Source organism: Chelonoidis abingdonii, chromosome 5 (assembly GCF_003597395.2).
Source record: "Chelonoidis abingdonii isolate Lonesome George chromosome 5, CheloAbing_2.0, whole genome shotgun sequence".
Classification (NCBI taxonomy): Eukaryota; Metazoa; Chordata; order Testudines; family Testudinidae; genus Chelonoidis; species Chelonoidis abingdonii.
Window position 1 is genome coordinate 97,643,093 of NC_133773.1, and position 7,176 is coordinate 97,650,268.

A 7,176-nucleotide genomic window follows, 5' to 3' on the forward strand; every position below is an offset into this window, starting at 1 on the left:
ACTAGGGTCCTGATCCTGCAAAGAGTTTTATGTACATGTTTAATTCTGTGCTGTGTGAGTAGTCCCACTGACTCAGTGAAACTATTCAGAGTGCGTAAAACTAATAACCTTTGTAAGTCTTTGCAGGATTGGGGCCCAGATTAGTTGTGTGTGCTCAGATGAGCCACATGCTATGTGCTTCTACTTCCTTATTGAAGGAGCCCCACAAGCACTTATGGTGCAAATACTTGCCTTTGCAAATTTAATAGCTGATTGCTGTGAATGCTTGTGAGGGCAACTTTGAAATTTGGTTTTGCTGAACTTCAGCACAACTTGATCACACTAGTGTTGTCAGGAAACAAACGCAAAAGGGGCACAAGCATGAACTGACCAAATTCTTGTAAAAATTCCACTGATTATTTATGGAAAAATATTTGCTGTATTCATCCACCTTCACCAAGAGGGAAAGATACATACAGAGCTTCACTTACTTCCCATAACACAGCAACAAAAAGACAATTCAAAGAAATAATTAAGAGTTTTGTGAGTTTTAGATGTTTTCAATTTAAAAACATTAGAGCCTGATTCACAGTTGTCCTGCACATTGTATAGCCATTTCCACCAATGCAAAACAGGTGTAAAATGTTTCCATTCTCATCTGGCAGCATTTTATACCCACGCATTAGAGTACATGACTACAGAAGGTACGGGGCAGCCGTCAATCAAGCCTTCCATATTATGTTTTTTATGTTAATAGAAAACAAGTATAACTTAAGGAAATAATGGACACCTTGCAACTTTGCCATCAAAGGGCCATTGCCAGAACAAATGCAAATGTGAAGAGAAAATGTGTGATATGAAGTGATGCAACTATTGTTATTTGATTCTTCTTGTTAAGCTCCACATGTGCTTTCCAAAATGAAGGCAAAACATACCTCAAAGAGCTTAATCCCAAGAGAAAAACATGCAGAAGGTGACAATGGGAACCCGAGGAAAGAATAACTTGGCATTTGCTGTACTTGTGTTTATCACTGTTGGCTAAGCACATGAAGTAGAGTGTGTTGTCAGAGGAGTTAGTGTGTCTATAACGCAGTGTGTCATTCTTATGCATCTCACTGTGCTTCATGGTTTTGCAGATTTAGGTCTATATTCCTCTTTACCAGTGTGACCAGAAGCCAGTGCATGTGTGTTGTAGGGGTAGTGACTCTCTAGAATCCCCCACTTCTCTCTGAACCTGCAAAAGATTCTTTACCACTAGTCCATGGATTTGGTGGTTCTTACAGATTGAAGCAGGCTGGGACTGGAAATACATGAATTGGTGATCACCCCCCTAATTTACTCATAATATTCCAGATTTTTTCCACCTGAAAGAAGCATTCCAAGGTGCCAGCATTCCTCTAGTCTCTCTGCCCTTTTTTGGTTCTCTCGTCAGTTTTACCCAGGTGTGTTCTATAGAGCCTTTAGTTAGTAATAACATCACTGTGCTACTCTCCCATATATAACAGCAATGGAATGGAAATGTAAAGAGACAATAGGTTGAAAATGATCAGGCCTCAAATAAAATCACTACAAAACATGCATGTGTGATGACAGAATATTACCATCACATTGCTTTGTTTTAGACATGCTTCTCCCAAAACCAAACCAATAGCACTATACTTTTCCCCCTCTGAACTATTTGTACCATGCTATTTCATTTTCCTACATCCTGCATAAAAAGGTTAAAAAGTGTGGTAGGCCATTAGTTTCAACTTGCTAAAGAGAGAATTATAAAATACCAATTGATCACTGTGTGATTTTTAATTCATGTTTTCTCCTCTCCTCATAAACACACACAATTTTTGAATTGTTTTTTTGAGTGTTGCCACTCCAATAGTTCAATAATCATGAGTCAGAACTCAGCCAATCATTAGATGAGCATAAAAATCATTAGCTTTTACAAAGAAGTAAAAATCATTTTTATGGTCTATCTCCTGATTTCTAAGCTATCCTCACTATGAATCTGAAAATTCAACCTTGAATATTTACAAACTGAATGCACAAAAACTATGGTTATTTAGCCTCTATTCTCTCATTTCAAACAATGATTCCCACAGGGCACATACTGTGGACAAGAGGCAAATTGGTAGTCACGTTATAGGGATATGGAGGAAAGGTTCCAGAAGATTCTGTGGAAGGTATGGTAAACTAGACTGCGAAATTGTCAGGTAATGTGAAGCTTCAAACCAGACTATTAAGTGAATGATGCTATGGCCAGAAACTGAAAGGTTTGTTACAGCTGATGCTACCCAAGAATGCTTTGGGGTGGCCTCCTGCTCCAAAAAGTGCATGTTGCTTTACTTTTCCCCTAAAGGAATCAGAGATTTCTCTAAAATAGAATGGAGTGTAAACAGAATCCAGAGAACATCTCTGAGAGGGTGACTAAGGAGAGCCCCTGAGAGAAGAAGTTTGATCTCAGTGGCTATGGTTTTATTAACAAGAAGCTAATGAAAATCAGACAACTTGCTGATAGTAGAGAGAGTGAGCTCTGCTGATATTGACCTGAATTGTTTTCTAGTGTCTCTGTATATGGAGTCAAATTCTCTGATTTTGTAAATTGGGAAACACTATTGACTTCAAAGAATCTGTCAGCTTACACCAGCACAAAATCTGGCCCATAATATTTTACTGTATAGTTAATGTTAATTTGCCTGCATACTCTCCCTGAACTTCTGCAAACTCATACAGCATAATTAGTTTTTAAATAATATATAGGTTTTATTGTGCCTCTGTAATTAGCTCTTAAATTGAAGTCCTAAGCTTCTGTGTTTTAAATGCTTCTCCGATAGAACATGCTCTTCTCTCTTATTGACCTGTTTATTTATTGGTGTGTGTGTAATGTATAAATAGATAGATAAAAATAACAGTTGGAGCAACAGCTTTAGCTAAGGTTGCCTAAGCATTTTCATTCTAAGACCCCTTTGTCAGTTGCTTACAATTTTCTGAAACTTTATCTATTGTGCTGAAATTGCCCAGGTTTTGGGCCTGCTTCTCCACTGTCTTGAACCTTGTGTGGTCAATTACACCTGCGTAAAGTGATGAGAGCAAAGGGAGTGTAAAATACTACCAGACTGGTAGTGGAAAAAAAGGTCCTTGGTGTCACATGATTTTACTTTTTCCAAGTTTGATGAAGAACTGTTTAGCTCTTTTGGAGCATACCAAGAGTAAGAAAGCACACTCTTCTCACTGAAAAACAGATTTTGCAAACATTTTAGTACTTCTATCTTTGAACCAGTTGGGGACAAAGGGTTGAAATGAGATGGAAGATAATAACCCTTAAGGAGAGAGATGCCTTTCATTTTGTAATAAAAACCCATTTGACTTTGCCAAATTAGGAAGGTTTGAAAAACATAGCTGGCACATCTGCAGTAGATTAAAGACAATAGCACTTTTTAATAACTGCCAATACCAACAGAAGAGTGTTGCAGTGAGCATGTCAGATCTTTTTTGCATATTAAAAAAATCTGGATAAGTGCAACTTTTGGTTACTGTGCAAGTGTTGATCACTGATTGCTCCATACTACTCACCTCATATTTCCAGGACTTTAAAATACACAATAAGTGCACTCTCTATAAATGAGGCAAGAGCTCTGCAGTAGCCAGGGGCTTAGGTGTTACAGTGCCTAATGTTTAGGTACTTAGCAAAACCACAGGAACAACACTGCAAACCACAAAGTCTGAGTAAGATGCCTTGGCTCTATATATAGTGAATAGGGAGAGAAGGTCATTTTAAGCAGCACGCTAGCCAATGAGCGATGCGGAGGAGAGGGGTGTGTCCTAAGTTCCACCCCTGTCGCTAGATATAGGTGCCTATGTCCAGGCTACAGGGATGCAACTGTCTTTACTGGCAACCCACACACTGGGAGAAGATAGGCATTCTGCCACCTAAGTCATGTGCTAGGACCCGAGGACCAATCCATTAGGTGTGCTTAAAGGTCATCTAATTCCATGTAAAACAGCTGGAGGAGGAGGACAAGGATTTAATTACCATCTTTATCTCAGCAGTTGGGGAACTTACCCAGTATGTGGGAGATCCAATTTCAAGCCTCCCCTCTGCCTGATGATCAGAAGAGATTAGAACAGGAATCTACTACCTTTCAGATGAGCTCCCTAACCAGAGGACTATAAAGTGATTCTCAGTTGTCTGGTCCAATTATGATTTAATTATTTGATTATTTTATTACAATGGAACAACCTCAACAGGAGAGATTGGTGGAACTCCATATCAGAGCACTCCATAGCCAAGTGATTAGGACACTTGCCTGAAAGTACGCTGAACCACTCTACTTACATTGCCTTTTTAAGTAGATTAGCAAGTTGAGACAGCTGCTGCTGCCAGAAAGCTCCCTCCTGTGTCCCCCCTCTACTCTATGGAGATGGGGTAAGTGGGGAGCAAGGGGGAGGGGGACACCTTAACATTAGCACCCCTTTCCCCATCCTCTTGCTCAGCTAGCAGGAGGCTCCCGGGAGCAGCTCCAAGGCAGGGGGCAGGAGCAGCACATGGCAGGGGGAGGGACAGCTGAACTGCAGGTAATTGATAGCCTGCTGGGCAGCTGCTGCACAGGGAACTTAGGGGAGCAGGAAGCTGATAGGGGGGCTGCTGGTCCACCCTGGTTCCAAGCCCCCACCAGCTAGCTGCAATGGGCTAGTCTTCCTGCAAGCAGTGGACAAAGCAGGTGGGTGCCAAACAACCTTATAAGGAAGCATTGCGCAACTTTAAACAATCATGTTCTCTAATCGATCAGCAACGTAGCAATGAAACAGTGTTACCCAGGATGACTGTAAGTGAGGAGTTACTATGCTGTGTTAAATATATGTTAAATACTTCGCTTAGCTGTGATGGAGTGTGCACCCCTCTGGCCAGCCCTGATAGGGGTAATGAGGGCCTGAGAGGCCAATTAGTTACCCAGCATTACCTAAGAGAAGGGCTAGAATTAACTGAGAGTGCTGCCTATCTGGGGAAGAGCTGGGCCAGCACTGCAAAGCCAAGAAACTGATAGTAGAAGGGGGCTAAAGAGGAAGGAGTCTATGGTGAGTCCCTGGAAGGAGGGAGGTTGTCAGGAGCAAGCCCAGGGGAGTGTAAGCAGTGGGATCCTGCCCTGCAGTAAGGAGTCTGGCAAGACACTAGGAAAGGTGAAGTAGCCACAGAGAGCAACATAGTCTCCAATGGTAAACCCAGAGCCAGAAATGAGAAGCTAGCGAGGGATGGAAAGAAGGAGCCCAGGGAAACAGCAACAGGGATGGGGACTGAGGACCTGGACTGTTGGCTGTAGGGTCCCTGAGATGATGCCTGGTGTAGCAGGTAGGCCAGGGTTCCCCTGTCAGGCACTGGTATAGTAACATCCAGCCTGAGGGGCTGAATACTGTCTGGTAACAGCATTTGGACAGTTGTCCTGTTGGTGATTTTTTTATTTACAAATCTTGATTTAACTGTTTAAACAGTCTTCTACCTGCATGGTTGTGGTTTATCTATATTGGATGCCCCTAAGTGATTTTGGAAGAATAACATCTGTGACAATGACAATATGCTCACTGTGACCCTGTGATTTCCATGCACATTTTCTAGAGTTATGGTCTCATCATTAGCTTAAAGAAACCCAGTAACCTTGGTGCTGCATCACTGAACCAAAAGAACAATGCAATTCATAGTGATCTCTACACAGTTGCAGTAATAAACATCTTAAACAACACACACTGCAATGGAAAGATTTTATCTGTAATTAAAGAAAACAATCACGCTTATTTTGCCGTAATTCAAATATAATGGTATTGAGCAAGAAATGAACACAGAAAAACAAAACACACACATTTTTAAAACACAATAATAAGGGTGAAAGTAAATTGAGTTCTTTTTGTAGCAACCAAAGGGAGATTTTGAAAGGCACAAAGGGCAGCTAAGTGCCTAAATACTAGTGAAAGTTGCTGGGAGGTGGGAACTTAATGCCCTTTTGTGCTTTTTAATACACCTCTGCTAATTTGTAGAAAAGCGAGCATTCAGAGAAATAAAGAAATGGTTACCAAATGAAAACCCATGCAACTGTTAAGCACTGGCATTTCTTAGTTTGCAGCTGATCCTGAGACTGGCAGAGACAGGCTGTTCTTCTAGGCCTGGTGGAGGGATCGATCTAAGTTACGCAACTTCAGCTACGTGAATAACATAGCTGAAGTCAATGTACTTAGACCTACTCACACAGTGTCTTCACTGCAGTGAGTCGACTGCTGCCACTCCCCCGTTGACTCCGCCTGCACCTCTCGTGGTGGAGTACAGGAGTTGACAGTAGAGCATTTGAGGGTCGATTTATTGTGTCGAGAGTGGATGCGATAAATCGACCCCCGCTGGATTGATCGCTGCCCACCGATCCAATGGATAGTGTAGACATACCTCTAGTCAGATAGTGCACTTAGGAATGCAGAGGGAACCAGCAGAAGTGCTCTACAGAGCCTCTAAAGGGTGTTCTGAGGACAGCTGGGTGAATAATGGATTTTCCAGTTCCCTGGGATTTCTGGAAAAATTTTGGTGTCAAACTTTTGGAAAAATATGCAAGTTCTGGCAAATCAAAAAACTTCAGTTGAATTAAATGTTTTTGTTAAAACTGAAACTAAACATTGTTTTTATTTTGAATATTTTTTTATTTTAAAAAAAAAATTAAAAGGAACTTCAAAGTTAAGTTGTTTCAAATAAAATAATGTTTTGTTTTGAAAATGTCAAAATGAAAATGTTACAATTCAGGGCATATTTTCCCCCTCTGAGGTCCACCAAGTTGGCACCCTTTTGAGACTCCTGGCTCCTTATGGGTCTTCTCTCATGGATCGAGACCTACGTCTGTCTCCTTACTGACGGCGATTTCTTCCAGGCTGCACAGTTCCATTCTTATACTGCTGTCCCCAGCAAGCCAGGCCGCCATTACTGACCACTGTCTATGCTTTGCTTTCTTTTTGAAGGCTATGAAGCTGTAACTGCCGGCAGTTAAGTTACCACACAACTCCTTGCAAGCAAGCACATATATTCATAAGATGAAACCATTACAGAGAAAACATATTAAAGACAGTAAAAACCTATGTGCGTAGCTTACCAGAGATCACTTCCCAACTCCAACAAGGGCTCTGGTCACAGTCAGTCCTTCAAACCTCATCAAGGGCTTTTTCTGTGGTTACCAG